This window comes from Manacus candei, unplaced genomic scaffold (assembly GCF_025592945.1).
Source record: "Manacus candei isolate 608988 ecotype Guabito, Panama unplaced genomic scaffold, ASM2559294v1 h1tg000028l, whole genome shotgun sequence".
Lineage (NCBI taxonomy): Eukaryota > Metazoa > Chordata > Aves > Passeriformes > Pipridae > Manacus > Manacus candei.
This window is the reverse complement of record NW_026138076.1, coordinates 27,451,270-27,469,139: the sequence shown is the minus strand read 5'-3', so window position 1 is coordinate 27,469,139 and position 17,870 is coordinate 27,451,270. Positions and strand designations below refer to the sequence as shown.

The window sequence follows — 17,870 nt, the reverse complement described above, 5'->3', positions numbered from 1 at the left end:
TGTTGTCAAGCAGCCTGACAAGGCACAAAAAAAACAACTGATAGCTGAAAGCAGTCTTACAACAAGTTTTGCAGACTTCCTAGCTACTGCCAAACAAATAGTTAATGAATGAGTAGTCAAGAGGCAAACAAACTACCATTAAACTTCATAGCAAAAACAGGCAGGTAATCTTATTGAACTGTAAAGTTTTTACCATCTTCTAAGGTTTTCACTTAAAGCTTTTCTTGGACTTTGGAGTCTTTTGCCTACTATTACACCACCGACATGTGCTGGCAAAGAAAACAGCAGTACAATAACTATTGCAAATATACTAATTCTAAAGAGAGTTACACAATGCTTTTCCTACATCCTCCTTCAGAGAGAATATACATTACTTCCAAACAGCAATTTGAAATAAGTGTAAACATAATGCTTTCCTAATTAAGTTCCGATGTCACACTTTGCTTATTTTCCCTGCTGATACCTGACCAGGTATTTCAACAATTTTACAGTCAAATATTCAGCTAGGCTTAAGAAGAGTCATACGAGAATAAGGCCTCCCTAACACAGTATACTGCCTGATATTTGTGATCAACTGCACTTCTCAGTTTGCTTACCTTCCAAAATTAATCCTCTGCTTCAGTTCAATTCTACTCCTCTCAGAGTACAAAGTCAGTGGTATTTATGTTCCTAAATGACTTAAGCGTACTTGAAAAATCCTGCTCTTCAGAGATTAACTTCTTGCTCTTCAAAGTAAATAAATAAAGGCTTAGACTAATGAAAAGTTCATGGTACTTTTTAGATTGTATTATCAATGGAAAACTGACAATACGTTCTTTTCTGAGGCAACAAAAGCACATCACTAAGAAGTTTGACAAATTTACACATGTAGCTACCAATGTAGCAAACATTATGCAGACATTTTGCTTTTTAACAGGTATTCTTATGACCAAACCTAAGCAACAGCAGGATCAGACCTGGATTTCATTTATCTTCACCTGTACTCCACAAGAACTAATACGATAGCCCATCACTAGTGGCAACAGAAAATTAAACACTGAGTTAAAATGCATCACAAGTATCTTTGGAATTTTCCTCCATGATAGCAATCAATTTGACACTAAAATAAATCTTTAAAAAATTCTAAAAGCCTTTGATTATTATTTAAATAATAACTTAAATAATTTAAATAACTAGCATTTTAAACACTCTACATGCCTTTAACACCTTACTAAGACTTCAAGATGTAGCTTGCAGAATCTATTTCTTATACATTTTTATAAGTGTATAAGAAGTAGATCCTATAATCTATTCTTACAGATTCATATCCCTATACAGAATCTATTGTTATAGATCTTCTACAAATCACCTAATTAAATAAAGGCTTTAGAGGCATAAAGAAAACAAATAAGAACTAAATTTACTTTTCTTCACAAAAGTACTCACATAATTAAAAAATGGAAGTTGACAATGCACTATTAACACAGCAGACAGAAAGACAACTTCAATTACAAGAGTTGAATTTTTGTTTGCTCTGCGTGGTTGCAACAGTTGTAATGCTAACATGGGAAACTTGCTATTTATCATTTCAGATAGATCCTAGTGTTTCTTTATTATTTTCTCATGATCCATATCATCAATACTGAAACTTCAGAGTTGCTAAGCTGATGTTCTAACCACATTAAAAGATGACCACAGGAACAACTATACAGGAATTGCCATTTCCTGGGGACACAAATGAGAATTCCTCATCCTTACTTTAGTACCCATCATTTTCACAAGGTCAAGCAATTCTTCAGCAAACATCCCCCCTACAGCCTGAACTTCAGTTGCACTTGCCATTCCAAGGGTTGACTTCAATCCTGAAACACAAGTAAGCACTGGTGCCCAAATGGCATCTCTACATTTCTACAAGAAAAAAAAAAATCGCATAGTGAAGAAGTATCTGTCGTCTTACAGATGCATGCTGTTTCAGCAAAAATGACTTAAATAAACTGGGACCTGAAAAATGGTCTTTTTTGGAACAAAGAGCCCCATTTCAAGGGACTATGCCAGAGGCAAGTGACATAAAAAGCAAAGGAAAGTAGCTGACTGTTCACTGCCCCTTGCAACACAAACACTAGGCAGCAGTTAATGAAGCTAGTTGGAGTCACCTTCAAAACATGATTGACTCTTCAGGCAATATCTAGCAGACCTCTGGAATTTGTTGCAAAAGGATGCAATGGAGATGAAAAATTTACAAGGGTTCAAGGAGAAATTGTACAAATTCTCGGAAGAGAAATCATTCAAGAGCTTCTGAATAAACAGAAACAATCTCTGGCTCAGAGATTCCATAAGCTGAAAGTAGGCAGAGAGCAAGCATGAAACGAAAAGCATCTAACACTTATCTTATTCTCAATGTTCTCCACGCACATGTGTTCACTAAGACATGTTTTTCAGATGGGTCATGTGAAGAATTAGGGAACTTCTGGGTTCCTGGACACGATTTTCTCTTTTATGGCTATGAGACACAAGATACTAAGAGAGAAAGAACACATGCCAGTGTGATACAGTAGGCAAATTCTTTGGATTTAAATGACACAATTTAAAACAAAACATACCAACTAAAATGTATAAAAAGTATTTTAATTTTTGGATACCTCTCCCAAAACTGCCAGCTTGATATAATATAATACACTAAAATGTTTTAATGAGCTTGACCTTTAATTCAAAATATCAGTTACAAAATCATATCTCTACTGGAATAATATGACTGGTTATTCTCCACTAAAATGTGTACAGCAGTTTCATGGCTTTGCCTCCTAGACACTATGTCTGCACAAGCTCTTACTGGGCAACAGAATGGTCTACTACCAAAGAGTTCCAGCTGTCATTTTTCTTCTCAGAAAACCTAAATTACTGACTCCAGGTTTTGTTTGCAGGTTGTTTTCCTTGATGCAAACAGATTTAAAAAAAACCAAAACAAAACAAACAAAACAAACAAAACAAAAAACCAACAAAAAACAAACAAACAAAAAACAAACAAACAAACAAACAAAACAAAAAAAAAAAAAAACACCACCAAAACAACAGTGGAAGAACACCTCACAGACATCAGCCTGTTCACTAATTAGGGAGCCATCTATATGCCTGTTTGTTCCCTTTCCACGGCACATCTCACAGTGTTTCTACCATCTGAATTCAAGATCCCCAAGATCTTACACTACATTCCAACTGCAAGAAAGACTACCTGAGCGCAAAAGTTTCTTTGCTGCCATCACTCCATTACACAATTTGGGGGAGTGGAACAGAGCTAACAAACCTAAACCGTTAACAACTCAACTGGAAAAAATATGGCACTTTTGCATTTTCTCATTTTATTAGCAGAAATCAGACTTGAGTGATTCCACAGCAGCAAGAGAAAAAAAAATTATTTATAAATAATAAAAAATTATAGTAACCTCCTACTAAAAACACCTACTATTACAATGTGAGAAAACACAGTACTTACCTACATTTGAAAGAGCCAGTGAATATGATTTAGCGTGTTAAAAACAAATAAGCCTTTCATGCATCAGCAAGCTAGCTGAAACAATTGTTTAAAGAATACTATTGTAAAACATATGCAGGTGGATATCAGAGAACATAAACAGCATGGTTTCTGGAAAGGAAACTATGCTTTTTTAGGTTAGTAGAATTGTATAACAACAACAGTGAACTAAGGAGAAATTGCTGAAAAAATTACTTTCAAAAAGCCTCCCCCAAAGTCTCAAAAGGCCATTAAGTAAAATTAATATTGGTGTTTGGAGAAAACATTATTTGGGTTTACATGCCAGCAACAAAGCATCAAAAGAAAAAGCATTAAGTGGTCTGTTAATGTGCAGGAGAGTTAACAGCATAAGGCTACAGTTCTGTGCTAGAACTACATCACATATTCCCCAATGATCCAAAAAGCAAAAAGTGGCAAAACTCACTCACTTGAGAACTATTAAGGTTAAGACAAGAGAAGGAATCCTAAGAATTTCACATAGTCTAACTAGGCTAGGTAAAATGGGAAATACATGACAGACAAAAAGAACAATCAACAGCATATTACATGTCACGGTGAATATTTTACTCATCCACTTCCTGGATTTTAACAACAAATTCAGAAAGAATTCACTCTGGATAGTCCATAGAAGAATAATATTCAGTTAAAAAAAATTCTTAGGATGTATACTAAATGTTTTGGAGAATATTGGTACATTACAAACTGAACAGTATTTTAAATAGGCACTTTGTAAATATATAACACTCCTAAGCAGGCATACAGTAAAAAACATGGTTTAAAATGTTAATTAAACTAAAACAAAAAAAGGTGAAATTTTATAACAGGCATCTTAAAAGATATGCCAAAAAGCGTCAGAAGGATCAGGTATGTTAAGTGCAACAGACATGCAGACTAACACAAAGGAAAAGGTAAAGGAAAAAAACCACTAAGAACATTAATTTCAACTGGAGTTTTATAAAAATAAGAATATATTCAACTAAACTATGGAGTTAAAACATCACAAATAACAGAAGACATTACTATGAAATTCATAAGTATACACAACAATACATTCCCATGCAACAATTGCTCAGATCCCCAAACTTGGTTTAAAAAAAAGGAAAAAAAAAAACAAACACAAACTACAAACCTAACGTACTTTTTAAAAGGATTACATGTTTTATTAAACAACATAATAGGCTATAACAAAAATTAAGACTGAACTTGAATAATTGTGAATTACTTGAAGCTTTATATGTGGAACTTTTCAGTGTCACAATACATGTTTCCAAAAAAGTGATTCTGAAAAAGAAAACCAGAAAGATACATGTACCCTATAGTAAAATCCTACTTCTTTTCTGGAGGTGGCAACTAATAAGCAGAGAGAATAGAACAAGAGTTAATTTAAACTCTCAGCTCTACAATCTGTAGTATTCTTGAATATGATTTTTTTCCACACTTCAGCAGCAGCCAGTAAACATACACACAGCTCTGCAACCACCACAGCATATGCTGCCTTTAGCCCAGCTAGCAAACTAAAAAAAGCGTGGTAGGTTATGTGGGGAGTGGTGTAACAGTCAGGCTGCAAGACTCAAACATATTGTGATAAGGGAGGTCACAAGAGATAATAGGACAGTAACAAGGACTCTGTTACTGCAGTGGTGGGATACAGAAGCAGACAGAGGGTACAGATCCACAGGAAACTAGGTTTTGTTAGCTCTGCTGCTCACAGAACAATTTGTTTCCCTTGTGTTTTACAGATTTGAATACTAATATTTCTGCACTCTGCAGCTTTGATCACCGTGTTAAATGTAGCTCTACTGAATAAAAGGATTAGTTTGTCCAGATTGGCACATTTATGACTGTGATATGAAGAGAACTCCAGGGAAAAAACCTTTGAAGATGAAGTGCATGCTCAAATTTAAGGTTGAACTCGCAGTAGTAGCTGAAGGTGTTTTATGTCATGCATATGGTTTAGAGTATAATACATACGACAATACTTCTGCTGTTTAGTATAAAGATTATAAACATTTTTAGCTTACTTAAATCTGTCTTGCTGTTAAAAGGGGCAATACTACTTTCCCCTTACTGAAAAGGCTAAGAAGTCAGGCAGCAGTAATACTCATGTTGGTTCACAACTAGCTGGATTTGAGAAGTGGACAGCACAGCCACAAAAGACAAGTGGCAGGGAGAACAAGATCAGCCCTCTTTGTTACAGCACATACCCCACGCTGGCTTCAGCAGATCATCAAACCACAGCCATGAGGTTTCAGGGCACAGTTAAGCTGATCTAATGGTCAGCCAATGCCCCAAGGATGCACTGCCAGCTGTGCATCCCCTGTGTCAGCTCTAACACATATCCCGTGTCACACTGAGCCAACTCAATTTGATTTTTAGTTCCCTTCTCACTTAAATTCAGGGAACTAAACCGGTAGAAAACCAACAGCACAAAATTAATTACCAAAAAGCCAGATTAAACCAATAGCTAGCACAGGAAGAGGTCAGGGTAAGAGAAGATGTTTGGAATCATTCCTTTCAGCAACTAAAGAGGTCAAATACAATATGAAATGACAACCCCATAAAGAACAACAGAATATAACATCTCATGCACTCTCAACTTTGACAAGGTTTGAATTTATTTCATGAAGGAAGGGTAAATTGTTTCAATGATAAATTTCTCCTTTTTAATCCTTGCTAGGTCATGCCTAATCTACAATTCTGTTCCTACCACACTGCACTGTAAACAAACAATAGGAATGAGAAGGACCAAAACGTTAACATTTCTTTTGTGCCACTAAACAAGCTTTTGTTTTTCCAGTCATTCCTAGCACCCTTTTGAAAGGTTCCCACAGCCCGTGTAAACAACCACAAGCTGAGCGGGATGACTGTACATACCCCCTACATAGGCAGGCAGCAACCACAGCGTGCAGCTCCCCTAACCAGACAGCCACACATCCACCCCATGACAGAGGGCACCACCCACCTCTACCCCTCAAACAAAAATCCTTCCTGTGCTCCTGAGTCACACTGAGTGTTATCTAGTGCTCCCACCAGGCACAGCCAAGCGTCAGTAATGGCTGAGCTGAAGTGTGACCCTCAATTATTTCAGTATCAGCCCACTTCTTTTCTGTGGCATATCAGGAATTACTCGATTTCAAAATAGTCAAGCATAACGGCATTCAAAGCACAAATAACAACAAAACAATTTGCAAGATTTACCATGGCAATAAGCTATAAAGCTGGGAATACAGCACAAAAACTGAAATCATAGAATCACAGAATGATTTTGGTTAGAAGGGACCTTAAAGGTCATGTATTTCCAACCTCTATGCCATAGGCAGGGACATCTTCTATACCAAGTTGTTCAAAGCCCCATTCAACCTGACCTTGAAGATGAAATGAAAAAACAGTATGTCCTGGAAACAAATCAAACCTAATAGTGAATGTCAAAGTTGCTTTGCTACAGCAAGACATGTCTAAGAACCACCCTAGTTTTAGTGCACTCTCAGATATGTAAAACTTTCAAAATTAAGTTAAACATCTGGACAACACAAGAAACTGCCATTACGGAGATAATCAGGGTTGTTAACAGAAACACTTCTATATTACAAGTTTGAAAAACGTAAAGTTCAGCCACTTGTGTATAAAAGCCCACCCAAGATATTCTTAGTAGGACTTATTTCACACTTCTTATTACCCCCCTGAAGACACATAATGTCAAAACATAGTTAGAATTACTACCATGTTACTAAGGGGCTACCAAAGCCTGCATGCCATTCTCAACACGTTTCATGAACAGAAAGTGGCCATTCAGGACCATGTATTGCACAGCTGCTAGCATGGAGCAAGTGCAGGGCAAGACAAAGTCCAGTAAGCTGGGAGTCAGGCAGTGACTAAGTCTAGCTCTTACCTGGACCACAGACAGCACAGTCCGAACCCACCTACTACCACAGATAACGCAACAAACACACCATGAAAGCAGAGGAGTAAAACTGCCCCCTTCTACCAGAGGTTTGTCAAAAGGGAGCCCATCTGCCCCATCATGGCTACACAAATAAGTTTAAACATGGACCAAGTGGGGGAAGCATAGTAGGTTGAATCAGTCTCACTCTCCCTCAACTCTTGCAACAAGAAGCAAATTAGGACAAAAGTAATTCCCAAACACAGTGCCCCAAGCAAACATCATTTAAAATTCATTCTTGCTGAAATATCAAATAGGGTCTGCTATCTAGGCATGTGGAAAAAGAAATGGTGTTAAAAGTTTCCTGGCCAAAAAAAAACAAACACAAAACCATAGCAACTTTGCCATAGAGTGATTTAAAGGATGTTGAAGATGCCCTCAGGATTGGTAAGAACTGTCACTATTATACTCTGCAGTAAAGGAAAAAATGTTACCTGTCATTGCAGTGATCCACCCACTCACAGAAATGCCACAGAATTGAAGACATACTCATCAGCTCTGGCAATAGCAGACGAAACTGCCACAGCAGAATTCAGAAACATATGTTACAAATAACTTATACGAGGGTATCTTCATGATCAAAGTTTCAGGGCCCTTTTCTACTGTGCTAGAAGATCTCTCCGTTTGAGCATCACTGCATGAATTAAAATAAAAAGATGAAATATAAATAGCCAGAGAAGTAAGCACTCCAAGCAAACTGCAGGTTTACTGTCCACCTGGCCGAGCTCAGGGCCACAAGACACATAGCTTAGCAAAGACACAGCACTTGGTGAAGCAAAGGTGAAGACATCCTGTCTTCAACAGAGATTCAATACCATGCCAAGCTACATGGCGCCACACTTGCCACAAAGGATGAGTAACATTCTTCAGAGAGGCTCCATAGTTGTAAGTTTTGGTTATCCTTATTAAGTGGTTATGGCCCTGAACACTAAAGAAAATACTGTTATAAAACCAGCCTTATTAGGCAATGGAGAAGTCAAAAAAAAGCATGAACCCACTGTTGTCAAGTCTAGCAAAGAAATGCTAGATTTTGCAGCTACTGCAATAGCCAGTGAGCAACTTCTCAAGCATGAAGTATGCTACAATGCTGAAAAGGCTTGCACTTGCCAGGGAACACACTGAGCAGCTTACCCTCCTAAAAAAGGAAGTTGGGGAAAAGTCTGAAACCTTTTCTTCCCCATTGGCTTATGGTGTTTTGGGCTTGTCAGTCATTTACTAAGACAACTAGCTTGTCCTGAAGTAGCCTGTTTAGTTCTGAAAACACTGACTATTTTCATTTCTGCAGATATATACAGATGCACATTCTATCCTATAAAGCATATCACATATTTTACATAAAGGCAGTAATATCCTTTCACATGCAGTTTTGAAATACAGCAAGCTAACTCCCTAAGAGCATAGGCAGATCCTGCATGCTACAGCAGATCTAAACATAAAGTTTCACCTTTAAGAAAACATGACAGACTTTATCCTGAAAAACACATGCTTCAAAAGTATTCACAAGCATCTGTGAGAACACAGAGCCAATGTGTGCAGTAAGGACATTATGCCGGTCCAAGAGGGCAGAGTTAAAGCAGATACTGTCAACAACACACACCCAGGGTTTGCAGTTCCTATCCTCCTGAAATTCAAAGCAATTGCCACAACCTACAAGAACACAAAGCCAAAGCTGAGTAACCCTGACTCTGCATGACCAAATTCAGGAGTACTTCAATCCATCAAAAGAATCGACCAAAACTTCACGTGCAATCAGTTCTCCACCACCACCCTTAGGCTCTTTGATAACCCCAGTAAAGAAACACACAAGGGAACAAGTCATCTGGTAACCTGTATGACATAAAAGTTTCCTCCCACCTTCCTACCCATCCAGAACAACACTGCTAAAGGAAGAAATGCTGAAGAGGGAGAACAAGCTCTGACACTGGATCAGAAGGTTGAGGAACTGGGGAAGGGAACACAGGTAAGAGCACAATGATCATCCCAGAATCATTTCAGGTTTTTAATTTTCAAAGAGAGACACACATGTAAAGAGGGAGAACAGGAAAAGGAAAGAATGAATCCATTGCTACAATCTGGGATACTGCAGTGGCAAGACTCATTGATCCACGTTTATGAAGAGTAAAGAAGAAATCATTGCAACCCTTCCCTAATGTCCCAGTCTCCACAGGTCCAGCTCCACAAAGCCAGGTCTCACCATAGCACATGCACACCTCTCAGCTCCACCTTAGGGTAGCTCTCCTGTCTTGGTCAGTTGGGAGATCTTATGCTTAGAAAGTCTTCAGCAGACTTCAGAAACAGAGACCAAGCAACTTCAAGAAACACATTACTTTCCCCTCAACATTCCAAGGACCCCAGTACACATGACATCTAAGGCACATCAAAATGTTAATCAGTATCATAATAAGGTATTTGGGTTACAGAATCCAAACAGCACTCTCAACCTTTTCTGAGACTCTTAAAAGGAAATCATACCGGTACAAGTCTAAATTACAACCAAAACTGAAAATAGCACATATAATTAAAACATTCCATGCTTTTTCATTTTATGGCCCTATTTGTGGTTGGTCAGAAAACTAGACAAATTCTACTAGTTCATAGTGCAGCGGCCACCACTGATCATGTTGGAGGGATTTAGGATGGGGGGAAAAAAAGAGCTGTTTGAGAGCAAACCTTACTGTCGCAGCTACCTGTGAGCATGCACCTGCTGAAACCATCACAATAGAACTGTTGCCAGCAAAACTCCTCATTCTCCAGCACAAAGCAAAGCTAACTGTCTCGGGTCAAGATGCAGGCAAAGCTTATCTGAACTAAGCAAGCTAGTTTTGGACAATATATCCCACACCTCCTCTTACCAACCAGCTGTGGGTGTTGTATTCTCTAGTTGATGGCAACATCTTCGATTGCCCCAGCAAATAGTAAGACATATCTGCTGGTATTTTAAGACAAGGCAACTTAGAAGAAATGCGTGGTTTCACCCTTGAAAAAATAACTGCAATTGTTTCAGAGAATACTGAGAAAACATAATATTGGAGAGTTGAATAACACAGATTTGTCTATTTTGCAAAGATAAGCAGTCTTGAAGAGATGAACACACATTTTCTGTTATGGTGCAGTAGTTTCTTTTTACTCTGATATCCCTTAGTTTTGAATTAATTGACCTTACAATCTAAATTATATTATACACACGCATTATGTTTCCAAATTTAAATTCTTTTGATGAAGCTCTGAAAAGAAATCTGCTATTTCAAAATAAATATGGGAGCAGGGAAACAAAACAAAACCTCGCACATGGAGTTTTTAGGCTTTCTTAATAATAAACTTTGGGAATATGGGATGCAAAAGGAAGTGCTTACAGACCTAAGTTATATCCACAGTACTGACAAAAAAAATCCATCAAGGATCTATTAGAAAACATTTAACTGCAATGTATGCATTGATACAGGATGACCAGTGGAGTAGCTGATCATAACCACTGTGGGAAAGAACTAGGCAGAACTCACAACATCACAATAGATTAATTGCTCCCATTCCCTCTTCCTGCCCAAGAAATGTCCCCTCACAAGTAAGCTGCAATGACTCTCACATTCATTACAACCAAAAAAGGCCTTGCATATACAAAGTTCTCAAAAGACAAAAGTAAATGTGTACTTTAAGTAAGAGCTTAATAAAGTCATTATGTTTATTTATTGATTCTGGTTGATCAGAAAAGGGATCTAAAAATGATTATTATTTCACCACTAATCTATATACAGTGAAAGATGGAGAACTACCACCTTTCATTTTCTATTGGACACAGAACTGTGACAGGTGAGGAGTAGACAGGGATCAAGTATTCTTCCTCTCTCCTCACACAGGAATCAGAAGGCACCCAAGACAACTGACAACTCATATATCCAAAACAAGTCACTAAGCAGTGAATTACCCACTCCTCCCTCAAAGCCACCAAACAATGTTCACCCAAGAGAAAGCCACTAAGGGTTGCCAAATGCACAGAAATGACACAGCCCAAAAGTACACACTGATAGCAACTGGAAGTGTGTTCTGGGACAGGGACTTGTAAGCACATAGTGCTGCCTACAGTCTTTCACAGACATCCACTGCTGAACACTAAGAGGCACAGAATACTGGGCTAAACTGAACTTGTTTGATTTAGCCAGAAGAGCCTGTGTAATAACCAGCAGCTATACCACCACAAAGCAAGTCCAAGAAGCTTGTTGACAGTAAGTTAACTTCCACGCTTACATGGTTTTAAGTCTTCATCAGACAATTACAACAAAAATCTTTGTTGCCTTTGCTGTCGTAAAAGACTATCTTAGACTATTATGAAGTCCACAGAAGTGACCCCGGTAAACAGATTTTGCCTATCCTGTGAATACATTGAGCATTTCAGTACAGAACCATCCATCAGTTCCCACAAATTCACTAAAGTACAATACTTTGTCATGGAAGTGCATTTTCAAGAGCAACGACATTCTAATCTTCATTGTTTCTTTCCAGAATTACCTGATATACACAGTCCGCATATTAGAAGGCTGAAGCTGCTCTGCAGACAGGGTCTTTATGTCACTTTTATTTCAAACATAATGTACATAAAGTTAGTTAACACACATATGCTCTTCAGAAAAAGATCCAGAAGATTAAACATTCATTAAATAAAACCTGAATTTAAAGAGGGTTGACCAAAAGATACTGAACTTAGTTTCCTTTAAAGAGACAGAGGAGTAGCATTCCTCTCCGTTTAATAACATTGCCTAGTATAAATCATCACACACCATTCGGGTTTTTTTACTGATTCAGAGACAACAAATTCCATTGAATTAACAAAACTTTTGCAAAGTACCACAGGTGTATGTAATGAAGGGAAGTAAAGTTAATTGGTCAGTCAAAGAGTCTAAAGATAAAAAGGATTTCTATCCCTAAACCCAAAAGCTACTTACTATGAAAGCTTTTCTAACAGTTAAGACAAGTGAAAATCATATACTTTCTGATAAACATTTACATCTCCAAACAAACACCACTGTACTAGTAAATTATTCAGCTTGAACAAAAGAACTACATTGATTAGGTCTAAGCTGCAATAAAGAGGAAAAACTTAAACCTTGACAAAAATAATTTAAAAAATATGAAGTGATATATGTTTTTTGAGATATTTATGAACCAGGATCATGAACAAGAACATGTAATTGCCATCAAGAGTAAGAACCACACTACTATTAACGACAAAATAATGATGGAGTGGGAAAGGGCAGATTTAAGTTTGAGACCAGGAAATGACAGAAAAGCAAGTGTAATCACCACGTGAAAAAAGGACATAGTGCCTTTAGCTCCTGTAGTTATTAAATACAGCATAGAACTGACCATCTCCTTAACTCCATTGCCTGAAGAGAATGCAACTTCCTTTCTTGACCTCCTACTTCTGGGATCAAGAAAACCTAAGAGTGAACTGAATAGAGAGTTCAACTTCTTTTAACCCACTTTTTAAACAGCAACAACAATAGGGAGCTTAAGATAGGGAGATATTTAGGATTTAAAAAATTAATCGTCTTACCCATCAGCATACTTGGTCTCAAAAAGAATCTATGCAACATCAGGTGCTCTGCCTACCTTTAAACTTCCTTATAATGCCTAGGTTTTCCTCTGAGTTATCAGAGGCTGTCTCTTTCTCAGTGGAATAGACAAGCATGCAACTGGGAAACAGACTAAGTACTTCTAAATATGTAGCACAAACTGAAGCACAGAGCAAGCACTCATTGCTGGAATTCTGTAGTATGGCCTTCTGTTCACATACATGTATTTTAGAGCTTCAGCAATGTACATTTCTGATACATTCTGTCTTCCTCTACTTTCAATTGCATCTGGTAAAGAAAATCCAGGAGAGCAGGCCCCTAGCAACCGACCTGCAGGATGTTCACAACCTGTATGCTCCTCTTTTAATGAAGAACTAGACGAATCCTACGACCTTCCACTTCAAAAATCTTTCCAGGCTCCTTCAAGTAAGATGTGGAGAAGACTCATGCAGACAACAGTTTCCACACAGAGTTACGATTTCTGGATCCCTGTTTGAACAATGTCTCATCAAATAAACGACATTCAACCTACTCTCTTCACTTTTTAGTACATCCTCTTCACAAGTAACAAATTGCTGTATAAATTTTAACACTTGAGTAGTACAATTTAACACTGACAGACATAAATGTTTCTTCCCCCACTAACTACTGCGGTGTTTTCTTCAGTTAAGAGCAAGTTAAGATACTCCATTGAAACATGCTAAGTTTTGATACAGTTTTTGCTCAGAGGGAAATTGGGCAAGCGGCAGAAATGCTAAAAAGCAAAGCAAAACAAAACCCAAGCAAACAGAGTCCCATTCCCAAACGAGACCTTTCGTTCCCTAGTCCCAGAGTAAGGTCTGGAGTGAGAGCAAGAGCTTCGTGAAGCAGCAACTTCTCCGATAAACAGGAAGAGCCAACACTACTTCTGGCTCTTAAAACGCATTTAAAAAATGGTTTACGTGAAAAAGCAACTCCTTAATAACGCTTTTCCGCGACAAGAAGAGCTGCATTTTCCACTCAAGTGTTATGTAAATGAGCGGGCAGGAGGCAGCCGCAGGGTCTGTTAGGAGCCACTCAACCCTTTAGAGATAAAAAAAGGAAAACGGGGGAGCGCGGGGGGGATGTTTGAAATCCTCGGGGCTCACAGCACCGCGGCCGTGCGCTCCACTCCCAGCCTTGCACAACTTTCCGCCCCGGCAGTTCCGCTCGACTCTCCGGGCGGGGACGGGACGGAGGGGTCCGAGCCCTCCCGTCGCCCGCCGCCTTTGTTCGCGGGGGCCGCCGCTCCCGGCGGGCACAAAGGGGGCGGCAGAACTTGCGGAGGAGACCTCGGCAGTCCCCGGAGGCCGCGGCGGAGTCCCACCCCCGCCTCCCCCTCGTCTCCTGGCCGGGCGGGAGCGGCGCGGGGACCGCGGGGCACCAGACCGTGCGCGGCCGGCAACGTGAGCCGCATGGGAAGCGGCGGCGCCGCGCCCCCCGCCCCGGCCCCCCGCCCGCTCCGCCGGCGGCCCCCGGGACATCCGACCCCTTCCCAAGGCGGCTCCTCCCGCTCGCACTCACTTTTCGGGACGGGCTCCGCTGGGCTTTCCCTCCGCTCGCGGCGCGCGCGCCTTCCCGCCGGCGAGGCGATGCCGGCGGCGAGGCGGAGCCCCTCTCCCCCGGCGGGAGGGGGTCCGCTGCCCCCCGCCCCGGGGCTGCCGCCGGGGGCCGGGTGACTTCAAGGGGGCAGGCGGGTCCGGCCCCCACCCCCCGCCCCGGGCGGGCGGGCTGCGGACGGGTGGCCCTCGGCGACCCCCCCGGCGTGCGGCTGTCCCGGCGGCTCAGGTGCGCCGCCGCGTCCTCTCACATGGAGCCACCGCCTCGCCGCCCCTCGGCGCCCCCCGGGCCGGTCCCCGCGTCGCCGCCGGCCGGGAGGCGAGTGGCTCGGGCCGCGGCCCCCGCCCCGCTCTCCCTCTCATGCACTGCGGGCGCCGCCGGGCCCCGGCTCCAGCGGCGGGGGGGGCCGTCAGGGCCCCAGCCGGGCGGCGCGGCGGGGCAGCCGGGCGGCGGGGCTCGGCGCCGCGGCCGCTCCGCTCTGCGGCATGTGGGGGGAGCGGCGGCGCGGGGCGCTGGGCGGCGGGGCAGGGCCGGGCCGGGGGCGCCGGGCGGGGGGCTGGGGGGAGCAGTGGCAGCGGCGCCCCGGGATCCGCTCGCTTCCTGCGGCGCCGGGAGGGGGCGGGGAGGGCGGGCGGGAGAGGGAGCGAGCGCGGCGGCGGCGCGGGCGGATGACAGCGGTAACCCGGCAACCGGCCCCACCCCGCCCCGGTGCCGGCGCGGGCCGATGATGCGGCGGGCGGGCGAGGCGGGGCCGCGCAGATCCCGCCGTGGCCGCGCGGTTCACACCGGGACAAGGGGGCGGCTCCGCGCACCCGCGGCCGGTGGCACCGCCCCTGCCCGCCATGGGAAAGGCTGGTGCCGAAGCGCCCCGGAGAGTTGTCGTTCCGCGCCCGGCAGCTGCTCAGGTGGGAAGGGACTGGCGGCGGGAAGTGCTGGTCACTTTCGGTGCTTCCAGAGCCCAGGGCGCACCTGTCCCCAGCAGCGCTTCATCTCTCGGGCTCTCCCGTAACGCAGCCGGATTCCTGCTCTCCTAAGGGTAAACCAAATAGTAATTATAGGAGCCTCTAAGAGTATCGCAGAATCAATTGGGTTGGAAAAGACCTCTGAGATCAAGTCCGACCTATGACCGAACACCACCATGTCAACTAGGCCATGGCACTGAGTGCCACATCCACTCTTTCCTTAAACACCTTCAGGCACGGTGACTCCACTGCCTCTCTGGGCAGCCCAATCCAATGTCTAATCACCCTTTCTGTGAAGAAATTCCTCCTAATGTCCAACCTAAACCTCCCCTAGTGCATTTTAAGACTATGTCCTCTGGTCCTATCACTAGTTGCCTGAGGGAAGAGACCACCCCCACCTGGCTACAACCTCCTTCCATGTAGTTTTGGAGTGATAAGGCTCCAGGCTAAACACTCCTCATAGAGCCGCTCCTCATAGGACATGCACCACAGTTTATTGTGGAATTGTGGCTGTCACAGGAGTCCCACCAGGGCTCCTCTGGTATGCAATGCTGAAGATACGGTGTTATTCAACAAACAACAGGCAAAAATGGAATACTTAATTGCTGAACATTAAGCGTATGGGATGGCTGCACATAGCACCCATCCTGTGCACTGAGAAAAGCTTAGGCCCAAGGGGAAAAAAAAAAAAAAGGCATTATTTGACTGTATTGCCATCACAAAATGCGTACATGAGAGCAAAATTAAGATTACTCACGTAACTTAGGTCTGATATTTCCTTCCTTTTGAGTGTTGATCTTTGCCATGTTAATGTATCCCCCAGGCAGACAGTAGCTGCTCTGCCCAGACCCCACGTCATCTCTGGGCCAGAGGCTGACTGCACTAAAAGCCTTCTGACTGACCACTAGATTTTTCCTGTCTGCTGTTCAGTTTTAATTCTGCCTATTCTTCTCTATCATCTTATGCCTGGTGTTTCTTTGCCCTTTCCTGTTACCTCGTTTACCTGATTTTTCTCTTCCTGTGTATAGAAAATAGATGTTTGAGCTCGCTTGAGTCTCCAAACCTCTCCCTTGTCCCCACTGTGACAACGTAGCAGAGGAGCACTCTCACTCTTCAGAGCTACAGGCAGGTCCCTTCCTCACCAGCTGAAGCTCCACACCTCCATTCCTGCCTAGCTTATGCTTTTTGTCACAAATTGGCATGGAGTGCTTCTGCAGACAGCAGCTTCCTTCACTAACAAGCCCTGCTTTCCCACAGAACAACATTCATACAGTTTCCCATAGAATGACAATGGAGCCCTGTAATAAATATATAAGTAAATATGTAATCAAGTAATTAAACTTTTCATTCCTGGAGCAGACAGGAATCAAGTTTGCATGAATAATATTTTCATTTTGGCAAGGTATTTTTCCGCCCAAGTTTACAAAAACATGTGCAGTTTTTGCCCTCTACAAAGGAAATAGCAACACTATAACTTTCGTATCTGCAGTATGGTTCTCTGTCCCTTGAGCTAAGAGAACAGAGGTCTCTCCCCTCAGACCCTATTCATGTCATGGGGTTACTAGTTCTTATTTCTTGGACCTATTTCTTGCTCTTCTGGCTTTCCATTAATTGTGGTGCTCTCTCTCTGCCAGTTGAATAATAGATTTAGAGATAGTTCAGACGTATCTGGGACACTAATACTGAGTACATAGGAAAAAGTTGGCTGTCTAATCACCATAGATCACTGACAATGGCAGATGCATCACTCAAGAAACAGAAAATCACTACTCTGCCAGCACTGATGATAGTGCCGAGACTGGCTGTGGATTTAATGAAAATGTTACAATTTTTTTATTAGTCACAGATTAAAATGGTTCAGCGCCTAGTCTTTAATGGGAATGTGGTCATGACTGACTGTACTTCAAACGGTAAGGATAAAAATAGGAATTGTACTGCAAATCAATGCATTGGCAGAACTAATCACACTGTCATATGCCAGACTTGAATGACACCACAGAGACAGTTTCAATAAAACTTATTTTAAAAATAAAACATAGAACAGTTTTATTTAAACAGTATTGTTTTCAACATACAATCCAGTGAGAATGCAAAAAACCTTGCCAGAGGTTATTACTGGGCATGAAACAGTGACAGAGCTAGAGAAACAGCGGGCTTTTTGAGCACTCTGCCTAGAGGCTAAAGGGATACCTGCTCTCTGTCTGGATGTATTTTCTTCTCATGGTGTTTTTAATCTTGATGGATTACCATCTGTAGCAGAAGTTGGTATTAAGCTTAATAGCAAAACTGCATTCTGTCATTTTTCTTTATTACAC

At 42.0% G+C, this 17,870-nt stretch overlaps 1 protein-coding gene across 3 annotated transcripts in view; it reads right to left on the bottom strand.

The window, feature by feature from the left end:
• The window catches only part of FBXW7 (F-box and WD repeat domain containing 7), a 182,452-nt gene extending 167,179 nt beyond the window's left edge, over positions 1-15,273 (bottom strand). The window contains exon 1 of one of the 3 annotated variants that reach the window (XM_051790558.1): positions 14,558-15,273. The gene's annotated coding sequence lies outside the window, so the exon portion shown is untranslated. The remainder of the gene's footprint in view (positions 1-14,557) is intronic. The other 2 variants (XM_051790557.1, XM_051790554.1) reach the window with 2 other exon arrangements.
• Positions 15,274-17,870: the final 2,597 nt, after the last annotated feature.